The following is a 21,219-nucleotide window of genomic DNA, read 5'->3' on the forward strand; positions in this document are numbered from 1 at the left end:
TTGAAGAACTTGTTTATTAGCTCTAATAGATTTTTTTGTGTGTATTCATTAGGATCTTCTATATACAAGATCCTGTCATCTGTAAAGAAAGATCATTTTACTTCTACCTTTCCAATCTGGATGCCTCTTACTTCTTTTTCTTGTTGAATTGCCTAGCTAGACCCCCAGTACGATGTTGAACAGAGGTGGAGAGAGCAGATATCCTATCTTGTTCCTGATGCCGGGGGAGAAGCACTCAGCCTCTCACCAGTACCTATGACATCACTTGTAGGTTTTCACAGACGGCCTTGGTCAGGGTGAGGAAGTGCCCCTCTGTTGCTAGTCTGGTGGGTTATTTTTACTGCGGAAGGGTATGGGACTTTGCCAAATGCTTTTTCTGCTTCTACTGAGATGTTATATGGGTTTTATCCTGAATTCTATGAATGTAGTACATTATACCTTGGTTTATTTTCAAATGTTAAACCAACCTTGCATTGCTGAGGAAACCTCATTTGGTCATGTTGTGTAACCCTTTTTATATATTGCTGAGTTCAGTTTGGTAGTATTCTCTTGAGGATTCTGCCCCTATATTCTTAAGATACTGTGGTCTTTAGTTTTTCTTTTCTCATGATGTCTGTCTGATTTGGGCATCAGGATAATACTGACATTGTAGAAGGAACTGGGAAGTGTTTCCTCCCTTTGACGGATCTTTTATTAAATGATTCTATAGGAAACCAATTCTTGCACAACCCAGTCCAGCCGAAGGGTTAAGAGCCTGAGGTTTGCAATGAGGCAGGGCTGGAGTGTCAATCCCAATTCTGCCACATAGTAGCTGTGAGACCTGGGACAAGTCTAGTAGCTGTGAGACCTTGGACAAGTCCATTTATGCAATTTATCTTCCGTACTGTGGGGATGGATAATGCTTCCCTCCCAGGGATTAAATGAGATAATGCAAACAAAGCATCTGCACAGGGTCTGGCAATAGTCAGTGGCTCATCACTGCTCACTCTGCCCCTCCCTCTTCTACTCACTGCCAACTTCTTACAGATACAGATAATCTGTGAGTGCTGGTTTCTTCCCCTGGAACCAGCAGGTGCCTTCCACACTTCAGAAGCCTTGTAGAAATGCTGCCACAGTCTCCAATCTCTTCGCAAAAATCCTTGGAGCTGGAAATAAGAATTTTTCACAATTTAGAATAGCAATATGATGTGTATACTGCAATTATATTAAGAACTCCTGTGAATCAATAAAAGAGTATTCTGATTTCTTCAAAGGCCAAGAAATATGAAAAAGCAGTTTACAGAAAGGGTAATGCAGTGGTAAAATAAATACAGAGAAAGATGTTGCTCAGCCTTATTAAATAATCATAGAAGTGCAAATTCAACAACAAGGTGCCATTTCCACCCATCTCAGCAATAGTTTTCAAATGATGAAATTCAAGTATTGCTGAGAGTATGGAAATGCCTCCTCTTGGACACGGCTGGAAGCTGGGTCATCGGTGTATTATATGTGGATGGGCACATTGGCAAACAGCCAGCAAATACAAATGCACCAGTTCTGTAACCCAGAAATTTCTCACGGAGGCATCAGCCCCAGAGACCCTGTCATACCTGTGCCCAGGAAGGCAAACCAAGGATGTTCCAGCAGGAGCTATTAGAAACCACTGAGTGAAGTGGCCAAATAAAATGCAGTATAGCCACGTATGAAACGGTACAAGCATTTGAAAGGATAAAGTCGATCTTCATAAACAAGAAAAGTTCTCCAAGATCCATTGCTGAAGGATGCAAGCAGGACTCGCCAAGCAAAGCTGAGTGCTTGGGATGCACAACAGAGCAAAGGGACAGAAGAAGGTCTCCTCTCCAGGGCTCCAAAGCCTAACTGCGCTTCCCTCCAGGCCACTGAGGGCGGGACCAGGATCAGGGGTGGTGACACCAAAAGGGAACTTTTGCCTTATTTTAAATGTTATGTTTTTTTCACAAGGAGAATTTATCCCATTAGTGCGGGTATCATTTTAAATCAATTTAATGCTTAGGAATGAAGTTAACCAAGGAGGCAAACGACCTGCACACTGAAATGTACAGAACATTGCTAGAAGAAATGAAAGACACAATAAACAGAAACATTCTGTGCTCAAGGATGAGGAGACCTAATATCACTAAGATGTCAGCATGACCCAAAGCAATCTACAGCTTCAATGTAAGCCCTATCAAAATCCCAAAACTCACAGGGAACCTCAAGGGGCCCCCAACAGCTAGAACAATCTTGAAAAAGAGTAACAGAGTTGGAGGCCTCCCAAAGCTCCAATGAACAAAACAGTTTGGTAGTGGCAGACAAGTAGACCTGTGGAATAGACTAGAAAACCCAGAAATAAACTCCCACATTTGTGGTCAAATGATTTTCAACAGAGGTGCCAAGCCTACTCAATGGGGGAAAGGTAGACTTTTTAACAAACGGTGCTAGTGCACACAAGTGAATGAAGCTGGACCTGTATTGTACGCCACATACAACGTTGAACTCAAAATAGACCAAAGAGCTGAACACGAGAGCTAAAACTTTCATAAAACTCTTAGAAGAAAACATGGGTTGAAAAGCTTCATGGCACTAGATTTGGCAATGATTCCTTGAATATGAAATATGATGCCTGCGAACAGGCAACAATTGGACCACATCAAAATCAATAGACTTCTGTGCACCAAAGACCGCTATTCTTGGAGTGAAAAGGCAACCCACAAAACTGGGAGAAAATACTTGCAAATCACCTGTCTGACAAAGTGGTAACATCCAAAATATATGAAGAACTCCTACAATTCAACGAACAATGAAAAACCTAGCAAACTGACTCAAAATGGGCAAAGAACTTAAACAGACATTTCTCTAAAGAAGATACACAAATGGCCCCTTCGTGCCTATTAGGATGGCTTCCATTAAAAAACAAAAATGCCTGGGAAAATAGCACGTGCCGGCAAGGATGTGAGAAATTGGAACTCTGGGCCCTGATAGTGGGACAGTAAAACGGTGCGGCCACTGTGGACCACAGCCTGGCGGCCCCTCAGCAGCTAGAAATACAACTGCTGTGCGACCCAGCAGCTCCACTGCGACTCATGTGCTCCCAAAGGCTGAAAGCAGGGACTCAGACAGACACTTGTACGTCCGTGTTCACAGGAGCATTATTCACAAGGGCCAAAAGTGGAAACCTAGTGTCTGTCGAATGAAATGAAAAGCGAAACATGGTCTATCCACACAATGGAACATCATTCGGCCTTAGGGGAGGGAATTCCGACCTGTGCTACAACATGGGTGAGCCTTGGGGACACTCTGCCAAGGAAAATACAGAACTTCTCCCCACAGATTTCACCTTACAGGGGGCACCTGGAGGAGTCAAACACACAGAGACAGAAAGCGGAACGGTGGTTCCCGGGGGTGGGGGCGAAGGGGAGGTGGGATTACCGCTTAACGAGGAGCTTCCGTTTTACGAGGTGAAAATGTTCCGCAGGTGGACGGTGGCCACAGCTGTTCAAGAAACGAACACACTTAATGTCACTGAACTGCACACCTAAAAATGGCAGATGTGGTCAACTTCTCTCATATATATTTTGCCACAATTTAATTTTTTTTTAAACACTTAAAAAATAAACACACGGAGTTAAGGGTGTGTCTTGCAAGAGCACATTACCTGCTCAGGGCTCCCGCATGCAGCCATTCCTGACTCACCAGAAAGGCTAGCCCTTCCACCCTGCGTTTCCCCAGCCCCCGTGCAGGCAACACAGCAAATGTCCCTGAAGGTGAGCCCCCTTGAAAATCTCCCCGTAGTCCTTGGCACCCCAGCACACATTTAACTCCTCGGGGACTTGGGGGCCGGAGATGTGGAAGGTAGGGTCACTACGCCTGAGTTTTAGCTGCCTGCATACTGGCAGCCACCTGCAAGCTAAACTCTGTGAGTCTGTGGGGCCCGGCTCACCCCCAGGAAGTAATGACTCAGGACTGGGCCCCACACATTCTGGAAGGTCTGGCTGATACGGACAGACCTCTTACTGCTGCTCTGCTCCCAGTGCTTCCGGGAGCTCGCCTCCAGCTGCAAGTGCAGGTGGCCCGAGCTCTCCTCATGCAAGAGCTGGTCCTGGGAACATACCCCACCAGGGAGACCCAGCCCTGAGCCTCCTCACTGCCACCCGCCCTGGGAGGCAGGCTTCCTTTTCGGGGGAGGCAGTTCTGTAGGAGGCATGTTTTTTTGTTTGTTTGTTTGTTTGTTTTTAATGATTTTGACTTTGTAAAATACTGTGTCAGAATACAATTCACCTTCATGACTGCATTTCTGGCACCCCAGAGCCTGGGGTAAGAGCCTCACAGACTAACCCAAGAACATGCCCTGATAAGAAGTTGAAAAACCCATGGGAAGATGATTCCTGATCTGCTTCATATAAACCCCAGGGTCCCTGGCATCCACTCTCTGGTGGCAGACTCTGGCTCCCTGAACAGAACCTCCCTGGGTCAGGGTTTCACACCTGTGGGTTCCTCCTGCTGCCTTCCACCTCTGAACCCCAGACTGCAGTACACAGGCTCCTTCATTCATTCATTCACTGAACACATTTTTTTTTTGAGTACCAAAAATGTACTAGATACAGCACTGGCCACCAGACACCCAGGAATAAAGGAACCAGAAGTCCCCTCTCTCTTAGTGGAGCCACAAACTTGAAACAAGTAAACAAACAAAGGAACAGCAATTCTCCCTTTGCTTAACCTTCAAGCCACATCGATCCATTCTCCCCCCGCCCCCCCGCAACCCACCCCAGAACTTTTGCACTTGCTGTTCGCCCTGCATGGAGCACACTTTTATGGGAACAAAACTGTTTCATGTCTTAATTTTCAGCTTAAAATTTATTCCTCCCTAAGAAACCTTCCCCCTCGCCCATCCAACTAGACTCCCCTCTATTAGACTCCATCAGCCTCGGCCCTGTTTACCACCCTGTCGGTTAAGCCCCTCTTCGTTTCATCTGTCTCTCGCTCTCTGCTCTCATGCAGCGCCACGCTCCCATCAGAGACCAGGTGCTGCCTCGTGCACAGTTCTCCTCCCAGCACTGGGCTAACACAGGTGTTTTATAAAGGCCAACTGAATGAATGGGTGGAAGACTGAGGCTGAAGTTCCAATTCCAGATCTGTCCCCTTAGGTGATCTTGCACAAATCTCTCTCTTTGAGGATGGGTCCAGGGTGCTCACACTACCCTTTCCTGACCCTGAGGCTCCCTCCAGCACCCCCCATCCCCATCCCCCACTCAGCCTGGGCACAAAGCCTGTGGCTGAATGCTGGGATCCATGTAAAGCGGAGCTCATGGCCCCACTTCAGCTCGCAGGCAGCCTGAGACGCTTTCCACCCACACAGTCTGGCTGGTGCCGTAGGCCTGCACCAGTCGCTTGGTCTGACCTCTGCAGGGAAACCTAAAGATGCCTGAGCCAGGTGTCCCTCTGCCAGGCAGCCCTCTGGCCTGGTTCTAAGGAGAGGAGCTCCCAGCCCAGCCTACGCTGACTAATGTCATTCAATGGGACTTGTCACAGGGGAGGATTGAAGAGACAGGTTTACATTCCCCCAGTGTGCATATGCACACATACTGTTTGTTCTAGTTGTTGTTGTTGTTGGTGGTGGTGGTGGTGGTGTGGTGGTGGTGTTGGTGTTAGGATGGTGGTGGTAGTGGTGGGTTGGTGGTATTGGTGGTGGTGGTGGTGGTGGTGGTGGTGGTGGTGGTATTGGTGGTGTTAAACAGGCAAATGCTCAGTTCCACTCAGAGCCAACAGAATGACTAACCAGCTAAGATGCAGCATGGTGAGACCAAAGCATCCAAGGTGACAGTGGCAGCTTAGCCCTTGGAACCATGGGCCCAGGGGATGCTGTGGCTCTGCCACCTCCCCCTTGCCCTGGCCCTTGCCCAGCATGTGGCACCGCTCACAGGGAGCTGTACTTGGTGCCCGGGAGGCATAGTCCAGAAGTGGCCCTGCTACTGCTGCTGGCCCAGGGCACGCAGCCCCATCAGCCCTGGCGCGAAGAGCTCACTGCCCAGGGCCACCTGTCCTTCACCTTCTCTAGCAGCAGTGAGGACAGCAGGTGGTGGGGCCTGGTGTGGCCCTGGCCCGCCTCCCAGGGACTGACACCCCAACCCCACCCCAGCACTGGGCAAGGAAAGGAAGTGGGAACCGCCCAGGAGGTCTGGCGGTAGGGGACCCTTGAGAGAACCAAGACCCGGTCTGCCTGCTGAGGAATGCAGACAGCGGGGCCGCTGACAGCGCTGTTTGCACGGTTGGCGAAAACCCCAAAAGTTACTTCTGTCAGTCCAGACCACAAGTTTTAAATAAAGTAGAACAACAAAAAAAGCATGGAACAGAAGAGAAATGACTGCATCGCTTGCCATCTGGTAAACTTCACTTTCTGAAGCTTGTTTCTGCTGTGCTAACGTTCAGCCTGATCACACGGCAGGGCCATGCCAGCTGAGGACCCCCAAGTGCCCACCCCCCAGCCAATAGCCCCTGGCCCTCACCTCATTCTCTTGGAAGCTCCCAGAACATCCCACAGGGGGCACAACCATGGGGGCTCTAGCCCAGCCCCGGCACCAGGGCAGGCATCTACCAGACCAGTCAGTTCCGGGCCAGGCTGCACTTTTAAGATTTAACAGTGCCCCATGCAATTTGGGTAAAAATGTAAAATGCAAACTGCGTTTTTTAACACATTGTATAATGTGGGTCAGAATCAAAACCACCCAAAAACTGCCTTTTTAAGGTTCATGGGGGCAGACAGTACATTAGAGGGGACACTGAGGGAATCAAATGGAAGCTGAGCAGATATGAGCCTGGGTCATCACCAGATATTTCCCCTCGGTGGGTTGTGAATATGGGGGGGGGGGTGAAGTGATGGGGACTACAGGTGGGGTCCTCAGCCTCCCCCTCCCATAGCCTGGCCACTGAGGAGAGGGTGTGACAGGAAGAGGTCCTCCTCCTACCTGACAGGTGGGCAGGTCGCTCAGCAGGTGGCTCAGTGTCCCCGACAAGGCCACCTTGCTGCTGCCTGCTGGGTGAGGGCCCCAGCAAGGACCACAGAGCCCCTGCCATCACCAGGTCCACCTCCAGCTGGGCCTCAAACCACTGTGCATCCCCACCTGCTGCTGGCCACAGGTTGCCCTAGCCCTGGAAGGGTCCCAGAATCTCCTGGGGGTTGGGCTCAGCCAGCAGGCCCGGCCCCAACCATAAGGACTGAGAGCAGACAGAGGACACAAAATGGCCTTCTAGGCTGACCCTCCTCTAATTTCTTAAACTTGATATTTTTCAAAATCAGTAATCCATGTTACTAACTCGGAAGGGCTCTTCCTCTCTCCCCTTCATCCACTCCATCAGGGACTCTGGTCAGCTGTCCCTGCAGAATACTGGGTCTGACCGTGTCTGCCTCCTCCACCACTGCCCTGGCTCCAGCCCCGGTCATCAAGCCCGAGTCGCTGTGACATCCTCCTCCGGGCTCTGCTGGCTCCTGCCCTGGCCCCTGACATCTGTTCTCTGCCTGGTGACCAGAGCGACCCCTTCGAGACAAGCAGAACCACGCACACTCGTCTCTTTCAGGGTGAAAGCCAGCAGTACCCGGACTTTGTCCGGAGGTCAGCGGTGCAGGCCTGGCCAGGCGAAAGCAGAGCTGCCTGTGGGAGGACACTGGTGAGGGGACACAGGCAGGACCCAAAACGTGCTCAGGGTTTTCTGGAGAGCCCAGGAGCGGTTGTGACTGTCATCTTTGATGGCCCCCACAGACTGCAGACCGATCCCTCAGGCACCTCTGCCGGCCGCCAGCAAATCCATTTACCCAAAAGTTGTAAAAACAACCTTTCTGTTCTCAGACTGTCTGCTCTTCATGCTCTCTCATAAATCCTATTTTTGTCTTTGTTCTTCGACAACAGTCACAAATCACTGTCTTCTGATTACTCTCTGGCAGAGCCACCTCCCTCCTGCTCCACTCCAACCCCACAGGCCTCCATGCTGTGCTTCTAACACTCCAGGCACGGACATCCCTCGGGACTTTTCTTTGTTTTTTAAATTATATTGTATTGATTATGCTGTTACAGTTGTCCTAATTTTCCCCCTTTGCTCCCCCTCCACCCAGCACCCCCCACTCCCTCAGGCAATCCCCCCCATCATTGTTCGTCTCCATGGGTCATGTGTGTAAGTTGTTTGGCTACTCCATTTCCTATTAGCGTGCTTTACATCCCCATGGCTACTCTGTGACTGCCTAGTTGTGCTTCTTACTCCCTCACCTCCTCACCCATTCTCTTCCTCCCTCTACCCATCTAGCAACCCTCAAAATGCTCTGTACCCATGATTCTGTGTCTGTTCTTATTTGCTTAGTTTGTTTTTAGATTCAATTGTTGATAGAGTTGTATGTTTTGCCATTTTATTGTTCATAGTTTTGATCTTTTTCTTTAAGTCCCTTTAACATCTCATATTCCTTTCATTTTTGGGGGGGTCTGAGATGATCTTTATCTGACCTTTGATTCTAAATGATGTGTTTGCTGGGTATCTTTCTCTTTATTTTTTAAATTAATTTATTTTTAGAGAGGGAAGGGAAGGAGAAAGAGAGAGAGAAACATCAATGTGCAGTTGCTGGGGGCTGTGGCCTGCAACCCAGGCATGTGCCCTGACTGGGAATCAAACCTGCGATGCTTTGGTTTGCAGCCCACGCTCAATCCACTGAGCTACGCCAGCCAGGGTGGTATCTTTATTTCAATTAGTGTATCCTTTATTTCTGACTGGATCTTTTTTATGTTGTTGAGGTCCTCACTAAGTTCCTTGAGCATCCTTATAACTAGTGTTTTGAATTCTGCATCTGACAGATTGCTTATCTTCATTTCATTTAGCTCCTTTTCTCGAGTTTTGATCTGTTCATTTGGGCCATGTTTCTTTGTCTCCTCATTTTGGCAGCTTCCCTGTGTTTGTTTCTGTGTATTAGGTAAAGCTGCTTTGGCTCCATGTCTTGGTAGCGTGGCCTAATGTAGTAGGTGTCCTGTAGGGTCCAGTCTCAGAGCTTCCCCTATCACCCAAGCTGAGTACTTGAGGTGCACCCTTGGTGTTGGCTGAGTACACCTTCCTCTTGTAGCTGAGACTTGGTTGCTGTTGGCAGATTAAAGGGAGGGATTTACCCAGGCCAGTCAGCTGCAAGGATTGGCTCTGACCACTTACCACTAACCTCCGCCCTCTGTGGAGGATCAGCTGTGCTGGGGCAGGGTGGTGGTGCTCTGATATTGTAGCTGCCCATTGAGTGTGTTGGCCCTGGGGTTTCCTGGGTGGTGAAGGCCAAGGTCAACTCCCACCTATGTTTTTGCTCAGGGCCACCCTGCCTGAGCTCTAAAGCAATCTGAGATGGCTGCTACTTGTGCTGGGCTTAGAGATTCCTAGGCAAAGCCAAGCTGTGAATCTAGGCTGGATGCTGCTAATGCCAGACCTGGGGCTGAGGCCAGGTCTTGCTTGTTTGAGAGGATTTAGGAAGTTGTGAAGCAGAGTGGAGACCAGCCATTCTTATGAAAAGCAGCTTCGCAGGGCCTGTGAGGTGGGTGGGGCAGAGTCTCTGGGGATCTCCAAGGTGTGTCAAACAGTGTTAGCCAGGTTGGTGGAGTCTCAGATTTGGCTCTAGCTTGCTGTCTCTGTAGGGGTAGAGATTAGAAAAGGGACAACGGCCTCTGCTAGCCTTGATGCCAGATACTTTAGTTTCTCCCTGTTTACCACTGGTGCCTTTCAAGCTGCTACCCTGGTGCTGGAGCTCAGAGGGAGTGAGTCTGAGTAGGTAAGTCCATGTGTGGGTTGTGGGTTCTTTAAGAGGAACTTCTTGGGGCTCCAGAAGTTTTTTCCACTGACTCAATCCCTGCTGGTTTTTACAGCCATAAATTGTGGGGTCTTATCTTCCTGGCACTGGAACCCTGGAGTGGGGCTGGGACTCCTCACTCCTGATATATCCCTCCTGAATTTTTATCAACCACAAGTGGGTAAGGGACCAGTCTGTTCTGCTTCTGCATCCCTACTACCAGTCTGGATGGATGTGGTTTCTTTAATCCCATAGTTATCAGACTTCCATTCAACTCTATTTCTGACAATTCTGAGCGATGGTTGTTCTATATTTAGTTGCAATTCTGATGTGGCTGTGAGAAGAGCTGAGCCATGTCTGCCTACGCCACCATCTTGACTGGAAGTCCCATCTCAGGGCATTTCACAGGCTGTGCCCTTTACCTGGAATACCCTTCCCCCAGAGAACCACGCGGCTCTCTTCCACTTCATGCCTTTGCTAAAAGTTATCTTCTCCCTTGGGCTTACCTGTCCGCCCACTTAAAACCAAAGCCAGCCCCCTGGCCCTCCCTGCCACATAACTGCAGACCCCATCCCCAGCTCAATAATTCCTTTTCCTATATACCCACCTATCACCATACAACTTGCTTCTTTTATTATCTCTCCCATGAAAATATAAGCTCCAAGAGGAGAGAATTTTATGTGTCTCTTTCATCTCTTCCCATTATCTGGCACATTGTAGGAGCTTAATAAATAGTTGTTGAGTAAATGAATAAAGATATAGGTTCCCCTCCTTGGTCCCCCAGTCCCTTTTAAGCACAACCACTGTGCCCATATTCTTGTGCATCTCCAGGAGATAACATGGACCTAGATGAGTCTGTTTGCATGTGTGTGTGTTCATGTGGGTGCACATGTGCACACGAGCATATACATACACGCTTCCCCTTGCACAAAAACAGATGCAGGCTCTCTGCTCTGCTCTCCTTCTCTTGTTTAACGATGTGTCTTGGTGGTGGTTTTATCTGGTCTATATCAGAGGCCCCTTGGCAGTGGCCATAGCTTTCTCAAAGAGCAGCCTTGTGAGTGGAATGATTGTAGAACTTCTCATCCAGCCCACTTAAAGAATGCTGGTCATAATGGAGCTGGATCAGCAGTAAACTAGGCAACCAGAGACACTGCGTTGCCCTGTCACTGTGCACCCAAGGAGGCAGGAGCTGGACTGTCCCCCTTGCCATTCTAAATCCCCATCAGCTGAGCTGAGTTGAATCATACTCTTCTGCTTTGTATTCATGAGCTTCTCTGCCTCAGTCCTCCTCTAATATGGGCTTACCAAGAGGACTACAGGAGGAACCCTGGACCCAAGCCTCCAGGGACCTCACAGGACAGGCTCAGAAAGTTGCAGAACTCTTACTGTTACCATTATTGGGATGGGCTTGAGGTGCTAGAATGGAGTTTCTCTAAAGGCAAATGTTTCTGGGCTGCAGAGGGCCGCCTGGAGAGCAGCAGAAAGGGCTGCAGGGAGGTCAGGATAATTAACACGTGTGCATTTAGCAAACAACGTGGGGTTCCAGGGCTCCCAGGGAGTTCTGTAAATGATTTGTACTCTCAACAGTCAGGCAGCTGGGCCTTAGGAGGAAGACGCTCTCTTCTGACACTTGGTCTTTTTCCCACCCAGGCAGGAAGTGGATCTGGGAGCAGAGAGCATGTTTATGCAGCAAAAATTCCAGCCCTGGCTCCAGATCCTTGACTGCGGACCTGTCTGAGGAGACACTGGAGACTGAGGCAGAATCACTGACTCACTGCCAAAGGTGCCCAGAGCTCCCGCCTGGGAGCCTGAAGCTGCTGCTTTTGCCCTTTTGGGAATCACAGACCTGCTTGGTCGTAAGATGGAAAGTCTAAACCCTCTCTAGACAGACGCAAAACTTCCGCACAATCGCAGGGGTTTCAGTGGACTCACAGAGTCCTATGCAGGTCCCCCTGGTTAAGAACCTTAAAGTGTATGTACCGAGAGAAAAACGTACATGCCCTTTGGTCTGGGAATTACACTGCTAAGAACTTACCCTGCAGAGAAGGGCGTTCACGGAAGTAGATGTAAGACCAAAAACCTGGGGGAAACTCAAGACCCTTTCACTATGGAAGTAGCTAAATAAATTCCATCCCATTGACCATTGCACAACCATTCAAAATACATGGGAGACATTGTTACTTTTAGGAAAGTTAGGGTGGGCATAGACTGCCTCTGAGAGGAATCACAAAAAACAAACTGTGGTTGGCTTGGGGAGGGGGCAAGGGTGAGTGTTCTTTTTTAATTCTGTACCTGTGCTAGACAATAGAATTTTCTGCAATGATGGAAAAGTTCTCGAAAAGTGGTCGGTGCAACTGAGAAATGGCAACTCCAATTTTCTATAATTCTTGTTCATTTAAGGAGCCACACATGTAGTTGCTACCCCATTGAACTACAAACAAAGAATAGGGTATGGTTATTCCATATTTAAAAAAAAAAAAGCTCAACTCAACTCAAAGATTTTGCAAATCTATAGTATTGTGGGTTGAACTCTTCCCCCCTCCCAAAGAAATTCAAGTCCTAACCCCCAGTATCTGTGACTGTGACCTTATTTGGAAAGAAGGACTTTATAGGTCGTCAAGGTAACGTAAGTCATGTGGATGGGCTCTCATCAAGTATGACCGGTCTCCTTATAACAGTGGGAACTAGGACACAGGCACCTGCAGAGGAAAGACACAGGGAGGAGGTGTCCGCCTGCAGGTCGAGGAATGCCTGAGGCTACTGGAAACTAGAGGGGACCCGTAGGACAGAGCCTCCCTCCCAGCCCTCAGGCGGAACCATCCCTGTCAACACCTTGATTTTGGACTTCCTGCCTCCAGACCTGTGAGAGAGAAATTGCTGCTGTTTAAGCCACCCAGTTTGGGATGCTTTGTTACAGCAGCCTCAGGAAACACGTCCAGCTTTCTCGCTGTGTGCATTGACATTTCTCCTGGAAACCTGGGATGGGCATGCTTTAACTTGCCAGTTCATTTTTAAGCATGTTCCTAGGTAACTAATATTACCATTGCTTTAAACATTAGTGGTAGTGGGATTTGTGCCCCTTTTTTCTTCTTCATACTTTTTTGGTATCAGGAAGTCACAAATGTTATGGTAAGTGGAAGGGGAAGAATTGATAAAACATGAAAGGAAGTGGCTATTCCTAAGCAGGGACTTTGGGGTGCGGCCAAAAAGGCCCAGGAAGGCGGCAGGTGCCAACACCGGTGGGCCGAGGATGTGAACCAAACCTTGATGTAGCAGACGTCCCTGTCATCCAGTGTCGGTTCCAGGTGACTCACAAGGACACTCCAGAGAGTCTCAGTCTTTCTGGGGGAAGAAATAGGAGTTTAGAGATGGGGGTTCGACACCCCGTGCTCCCCTGCATTTGCTGGGTGCTATCCTGCCAGTGCCCTCGTCTCTTAGCCTGTCTCACCCATAGAACAGGATGAGTGGACTTGGGGCCAACCTCAGGAGGTTGCTGGGGGACCACCAGGGAGTGTGCTGCAGGTGCCTGGCCCCGGGTCAAGCATGCGGCCGGGGGGCGGGGGACAGCAAACGGGGAGGGGCACTGTCATTGCTGTCTAGCTCAGTTTTCTTCTTGGGATGGAGAAGTCTGAGCCAGAACCTTATCTGGGGCAACTTGTAGCTGATGTCCACCCCAATGTCCCTGGGCACTTCTGACTTGGGGGTCCCATGGAGAGGGGGCTGGGATCTTAAGAGAGCCAGCAGCCCTGGAAACACAATGGAGTCCTCAAGATCGAGAACCTCACCCTGGTCCTGCAGTTCTCCCCACTTCGAGAGGGAAGTCCCCCACCCTCACGGTTCAAAACCTTGAGTTCTTATGCTCACCCTTGACCTTGCCAGACAAGAACCAAAACAGGAATTTGGGGACCTAAAATAGTATCCTGGGGAAGAGCAAAGCCCAGCAGGACAGCTCAGGATGATGTCGACAGAGTCTCAACTTGTTCAGCAAATAGCCAGAGAAGAGGTGTCGCACACTCCGCTGACACACTCTCTGGTCCCCTTGGAGCCCTTGGCCAGCTCGGCATGGCCATCTCCCCTTTGGTTACACTTTGCTGTTAATGCCTGGCGCCTGGGACCTCCAAACATTGTTCTCCTGCAATGTTTTTACAGGAGTGGGAAAAAGAAAAAAGAAAAAAGAAAAATCCCAGCTGCTCAGCTTTGAGGGGGCCAAACTCTGCATGCATCTCATGCCCCAGGGCTTTCCAGGGGTCAGACTGAGGCTGCTGCTTCCCCCCACAGTGCCCCCCACTCACCTCCCTCCCCTTTCCTAACCTAATTTCTCCATTCTTTCACTGAGGCCTCCTGGAGCCTTTTCAGAATCAGTCCCTTTTACCCAAATCCTTGGCTCAGGTCTGCTGGGAAAAGGCAGCCTAAGTTAAAGCCCCCTTTAAGACCCTGCATTGATGTACATTCATTCACCCCCATGAACAAGCACCAGATACACAATGTCCCTACGTTCTAGAAGGTGGGGCATGGACCACCAGGCAGGAAAGTGTGCAAGACAGAAGGTGAGTGCTCTGCTGACAAACCCAGCAGCTGAGGAACACTGGCAGGGCCACCGCTCCAGACAGGGTGGTCAGGGAGGGCCGCCTCTGAGGCAGGGCGTTTGAGGAGACTTGAAAGAAGGAAGGGAGGATGTCAGGTGGGTGCCTGGGGAAGAGTGTTTCAGACAGCAGGAATGGCTCTGGGGCAGCGATGTGCTTGGCATAAAAAAAGAGTTCAGTGAGTCTGGAGAGTGATGAGCCTCGTGAAGAGCTGGGGAGGTGGGAGGAGAGGCTGGCAGGGCTGGGTCACTGTGGGCCCATTGTAGGGGGTTCGGCTCCTCCTTGAAGAGTGATGGGAGCCTTTGCAGAGTTCTGAGCAGAGCAGAGACTCTTTGGGATTTGGAGTGTCCACCTGGCTACAATGGAGAACAGATGGTGAGGAGACATGAGTGGGAGCTGCGGGGTCAGAGAGGAGCCTGCAGTGCCCATTCCATGCCAGGGCTAAGCACAGGGGGTGGTAGAAGTACTGCACTGGATCTGTTCCCAGGGCTGATGACTAGTGGGGAAGACAGATCTCAAACAACTAGCTGCAGTAGGAACACAAAAGCGATCTAAAGGGAAGGAGCGCGGTCCTGTTAGATCAAATAACAAAGCACCAGGACTACCGTGGGACAATCAGGACGTGCAGAGGAGGGTCTGACATGAAGCTTCCCATTGCTGAGGGTCCGTTTCAAAAGACATCCATCTTGAATAAGCACTGACAGCCGTATGACACAGCGACTAGCAAAACAACCCGATAAAAACTGGGCTGCTGCCACCCATAAACATCCTGGAAAGCCCTGGGTGACCTAGGTAAGTGACCGCTTCAGGGACCCTGCTTCTCCCTCCCCACACACTAATTCCTGTTCTTATGCTTTAAATTTTCCAGTAAAGGTGAGTCCACAAGCCCTGGCTGGGTGGTTCCGTTGGTTACAGTGTCGTCCCGCATACCACAAGGTTGCAGGTTTGATCCCCAGTTGGGGGCAACTGATAGATGTTTCTCTCTCACATTGATGTCTGTCTGCCTCTTTCTCTCTCTCTAAAATAAGTAAATACATAAATAAATAAAACATAAATAAATATTTAAAAAATCAATAAATATGTCCTCAGGTGAAGATTTTTTTTTAAATGGCAAGATCTTAAAAAAAAAAAAGACATGCTAGACCCTTGGCCCTAATAAAAGCACAGCAGATCCATCTCCCTCTCCCTCCTGCCCCAACCTCGCTATGTGACCCTTACGCTCTAGGACCTGTAGTAACAAGCCCTGTTCCTCAAAGCCCCCTGATGGTCTTTGCTGAAGTGCATCATGCATTCACGATAAGAACCACAAGGGCCAGTCCAGCCACAACACCAGCCCCAGGAGCAGACAATGCCCGTGAGGGCTGGCTGTGAGGAGCACAGGCCAGGCAAGTGCTCCAGGCGTCCCAAACCCATCACACCACTCAAAACAAGATAAGACCGGCACAGGAGGAGAGGACCCCTGAACTGAGATGCGGAGTCAGAGTTAACAAGTCACAAAGCCCCAGACAGAGGACTGGCATGCACAAAGGCCCTGGGGCAGGAGGGAGCCTACTACAGGACCTGCCCAGTCCAATAGCCCTAAAGAGCCCTGTGTGTACCTGACTGGGAAAGAAGGGGTCATTCCTTGGGGCCTACCTGTGTGCGGAGGGTCTGGACAGCTCCCAGCAGACACTCTTCTAGTCCCCAGTCCTGCTTCTTTGGCATCACCCCCTCGAACACAGGCCCTGAGAGCGGGTAGGCTGACTCAAGGCCAGCCCCCAGGGAGGGGCACTGCAGAAAGGCCAGGGACTCAGAGAGTCAGACGGCTTCAGGCAGGGCCCACAACTGTTCACATCAGCAAAGAAAGAGCTTCTGTATTGGCAAACCACATCCAGCAATACACTAATGAGATCATATACCATGACCAAGTGGGATTCATCCCAGGAATGCAAGGATGGTACAATATTCACAAATCAACAAATGTAATATACCACATAAACAAAAGCAAAGACAAAAATCACATGGATCATATCCATAGGTGCAGAAAAAGCATTTGATAAGGCACACCACCAATTTATGATCAAAACACTCACCAAAGCAGGAATAGAGGAAGCATTCCTCAACACAGTAAAGACCATATACAAGAGACCTACAGCCAACACCATACTCAGTGGGCAAAAACTTAGAGCTTTCCCACTAAGATCAGGAACAAGACAAGGCTGTCCACTTTCACCACTTCTATTCAATATAGTACTGGAAGTTCTAGCGACAGCGATCAGACAAGGAAAAGAAATAAAAGGCATCCAAATCGGAAAGGAGGAAACAAAACTGTCACTGTTTGCAGATGACATGATAGTGTACATAGAAAACCCTACAGACTCTGCCAAAAAACTGCCTAATTGACATAATAAATGAATTTGGCAAAATAGCGGGATAGAGTCAATATTCAGAAATCAAAGGCATTTTTGTATATCAACAATGAAATATCAGAAACAGAAATCAGGAAAAGAATCCCATTTGATATAGCAACAAGAAAAATAAAATGCCCAGGAATAAACCTAAACAAGGAGCTAAAAGACCTGTACTCAGAAAACTACACAACACTGAAGAAGGAAGTTAAGGAAGACACACACAAATGGAAACATATACTGTGTTCGTGGATGGAAGAATTAACATCATCAAAATGTCCATACTATCCAAAGCAATGTATAGATTCAATGCAATACCTATTAAAGTACCAATGGCATATTTCACAGATATAAAACAAACATTTCAAAAATGTATATGGAACCATAAACGACCCCAAATAGCCTCAGCAATCTTGAGAAAGAAGGACAAAGTAGGAGGGATCACAATTCCTGATATCAAACTATATTACAAGGCCACTGTAATCAAAACAGCCTGGTACTGGCATAAAAACTGGCACATAGACCAATGGAACAGAACAGAGAGCCCAGAAATAAACCCACGTCTCTACAGTCAATTAATATCTGACAAAGGAAGCAGCAACATAAAATGGAGCAAAAATAGCCTCTTCAACAAACGGTGTTGGGAGAGCTGGACAGCTACGTGCAAAAAAATGAAACTTGATCACCAACTTACACCATACACAAAAATAAATTCAAGGTGGATAAAAGACTTAAATATAAGTTGTGAAAAAAAAAAAGAAAGAGCATCTTTTCACTTTCTTTAGAGAGAGAATTGTGTAGACATTAATCATATGAAGCAGTGCTGTGTAGACCAGGCTTTCTCCACCATGGTGTTGTTACCCGGCTGGGCTGGATAATTCTATGCTGTGTTTGGTGGGGGGACAGTTCTGTGCACTGTAGGTTGCTGCACAGCCTTCCTGGCCTCTACCCACTAAATACCCCCCCCACACACACACCAGTATGACAACCAAGTATATCTCTAGATATTGCCAAATGTCCCCAGGGGAACAGAATCGTCCCCAGTTAGGATCGCTGGTATACACTTTAAGAGTGTGAGGCAGTACCGTGTAGAACACAGGCTCTGGAGCAAAGACTGCCTGGGTTCAATTTTTAGCTCTGCCACTTCTAAGCTGTATGACCTTGGGCAAATGACTTAACATCTCTGTGCCTTGGTGCTCCTCATCTGTCAGCTGGGAGGGGCAACCGTTCCTGCCTCATGGTGTTGCTGTGAGGGTCAGCAGGTCGGTCAGTATGCAGGACAGCGCCCTTTCTAAAGTGATGAACTCAGTGAGATAAGCCCCCGAAACCCACTCCAACAAGGAGACCGCCAGGTTGCCGCTGCTCAGTGTGCTTCCCGCCCATCTTTCCCAGTTCTGTTGCCTTTTGCCCAATGTCACTATCAAAGAATTTCCTGTTATTAAAATCCCTTGTTCATTATAGGGTTTAAAAGGTACAGGACATCTCAATAGTTTACTAAAGCAGGAACTGGCAAACTTTCTGAAAACGGTCAGAGAATAATTGTTTGACACTTTGCTAGACACAGTCTCTGTCAAAACTAAACTGCGCTTGTGAGACAGAAGCAGCAACAGACCACAGACGAACACAGGCGTGGCTGTGCACCAACACACCTTTACTTCTGGGCATGGAAACTGGAATTCCATTTTTTACATTATGAAATATTCTCCTTTTCGACCATTTGAAAATGTAAAAACCTACTCTTAACTCACAGCCCCTTGTAACATAAGCCATTTGCTCATTGGATTTTTGAGTTGGCTCCTATTTTTTGCTCTTGTATATCATAATGCAACAAACATCTTTGTGCATGGGGCATTTAAAAGTGATTAAAAGTGGTTTGCTTTCATAGGGCAGAGATCTAGAAACAGAATCACTGAGATAGGGGGTATAACTACTCCTAGGGCAGAAGAGGAACTAGAACTTGGAGCTTGCATCTATCTCCTTGGCCCCTGGGACGTGACAAGGGGGCCCCACTGCCTGCCTTCCTTGTGGGTACAGGATTGGGTCTAGGTGGGCTGTGAACTTGACGAGGCTCCTCACACCATCCCCAGTGATGAGATACAGCTGAGAGCTGGGTGGGAGAGAGGAAAATGCCAGATAAGTCATTTATTGGACCAATACCTCTTGAGCCACCAGATCTGGGCACCGAGGCAAATTCCACCATGAAGAAGACAGGCCTTTGTGGGGCTCGCACCCCGCTCCAGTGGGGCAGACACTCTGTGAACACAGAAAGTGACAAGTGCTATGAGAAACCTGAAATGGGGGACAGCACTCGGTCTGTCTTGCAGGCAGGGCCTTCTTTAGCTGGGGCATTGGAGGAGCTCTGCAGAGGTGACCTTCGAGCAGAGACTCAAAGGATGAGAAGGAGTTGGTACTCCAGACAGAGGAGACAGCAGGTGCACAGGCCCTGGGGTGGGAAAGAAGTGGCCTCTTTAGGAGCAGAGAAAGAAGGGTGGCGTGAGGGTGTGAGGGGGCCAGGATGGAGGAAGGCGGGGTGAGCAAGGGGCCAGAAGTAAAGGCAGGAGACAGGAGAGAGAGAGGTGGGCAGGGCCCCCATCAGGCAGGACAATCATGTAGACCTGGGTTATCTTAGAAGCAAGTGATGGGTTTTAAACTGATGGGGTGGGGGAATGATAGGACTTAATTGACATTTTAAAGGTCCCAGTGCCTTGGTGGGCAGGAGAGAGGATGGTGCCTCCAGCTAAGGTGAGGCAGCAGGGAAGGAGGTGGGGAGGGTGGAGCAGCCTGTCTTCACTTGCATTGTCTGAAACTACTGCTCTCCAAATGTCACCTCACCAGAGGGCTGGGGACCAGCAGACCCCAGGAGAGACCCCAATAAAGAGCTGAGGAATATGGGAGTTCCTCAGCTACCCTCAGTCTGTCACTGATACCCCCCACACATGGACATGCACACACAGACACACAGACACCCAGGGCACTCAGACACAGATACACCCCACCCTGCCTGTGTTCACTGAACATGAGCACACTTCCACAAACACCCCCACAGACACACAAATTCCCATGCACAGACTCACTCTTAAGCATGCATGTCACACTGCACACTCTCACAGATACACATGGTCAGACACACTCTCACAGGCTCACATACAGATACACAGGTGATCACGCACTCACACGGGGTCATAGACACACACACAAGCCCTCAGGCTGCACCCATACCCATGCACACCCTTTCTTGCACACACACTTACTTATACTCACCAGCTCTCTCCCCGCTGGCAGTGCCACAGACAGCTGTCACCCACCTCAGCCCAGCCTACTCCAGGCACCTGCACTGTCCTCCTGCACCGAGATCTGGAGCAGGGTGCCAAGGGATAGGCTTGTGCAGGCCACACCCTGTAGGACTGGGAGGCTGCACACCCAGCACCCACCCTCCTGCCACCTTGGCTGTTCTTCGCAGTGCTGCACCACAGCTACCCCTCCAGCACGTCCACTGCTCACCGTGCACCCCTCATGCACCAAGCACTAACACATCGGCCATCAGCCCTCACCAGCGTTACCTGTTTACAGATGGGGAAACTGAGGCTCGGAGAGGGGGAAACTGAGGCTCGGAGAGGTGAAACCAACTGCTTGGGTCTCCCAGCTGGAATGCGAGGCAGCCAGAACTGGAGCCCCGGCTGCCAGAGCCCAGGCCCAGGTCTCCATGCCGAACAGCAGCCAGCCCAGGGTGCCCACATCCCCTGTGTCAGACCCAGAAACCAGGACAGGCCAGCTGAGTGGCTGGGGACAGCTGCCCAACAGGCTCAGGACGGGTCCTGTGTCAGCAGTGCACTGGCCTTGAGTCTCACTTTCCTAAACTGTTATTAGAAATAAGTGCCCACTTCATAGGTAGTTGTGCCGCTTTCATGGGCTAGAGCCACATATCTTGAATGCTTCTCCTCCTCTCCTCCCTCCCCTCCACCCCCTACCCTGGGAGGCAGAGCAAGGCAGAGAGAAGGGCATGGTCTGTGACAGAAACTGAATTCCCAGCCACCTCACACTGCTGTTCGACCTTGGGCACATGACCTCACCTCGCTGAGCCTCAGTCTTCTCATCTGCAAAGTAGGCATGACTGTCCGGCATCTCCTCACTCAGTTGGCAGTAGCTGGTATGATGGTGGTCTGCAGAGCAGGAGTCCCCACCAGCCCATGTGATGCCCCAGCTCTCTGCACCCTCCCTAGGGGGAGGCCCCCCCTCCCCCTCCTGCAGCTCCTGGGCTTGACATAACCGTTCATGGAGAAAAGTCAGCCACCCCCCATACCAGGGCACTGATGGTGGCCAAGGTGTTCAGGATCAGCCAGGCTGGAAGGCGAGACGCAGTGGGAAAGGTGAGCTCCTCCATGTACAGGTTCAGTGCCCCTGCACTCAAAGAACCACCATAACAGAGCACTGAGAGCCCCTGCCAAGGGTC

General features: G+C 49.6%; 1 long non-coding RNA gene across 1 annotated transcript; it reads right to left on the bottom strand.

Annotated features, from left to right (window-relative positions):
* Positions 1 to 991: 991 nt before the first annotated feature.
* Positions 992 to 20,109, bottom strand: LOC123806473. Its single transcript, XR_006783493.1, has 5 exons — positions 20,031 to 20,109; positions 18,927 to 19,022; positions 13,063 to 13,141; positions 3,427 to 3,489; positions 992 to 1,145 (listed from the first exon to the last, which is right to left on the bottom strand). It is a non-coding gene; the product is annotated as an uncharacterized LOC123806473 (long non-coding RNA).
* Between the last annotated feature and the right edge of the window lie 1,110 nt (positions 20,110 to 21,219).

Source organism: Phyllostomus hastatus, unplaced genomic scaffold, assembly GCF_019186645.2.
Source record: "Phyllostomus hastatus isolate PE091 unplaced genomic scaffold, TTU_PhHast_1.1 phas_scaffold_385, whole genome shotgun sequence".
NCBI classification, from domain to species: Eukaryota; Metazoa; Chordata; class Mammalia; order Chiroptera; family Phyllostomidae; genus Phyllostomus; species Phyllostomus hastatus.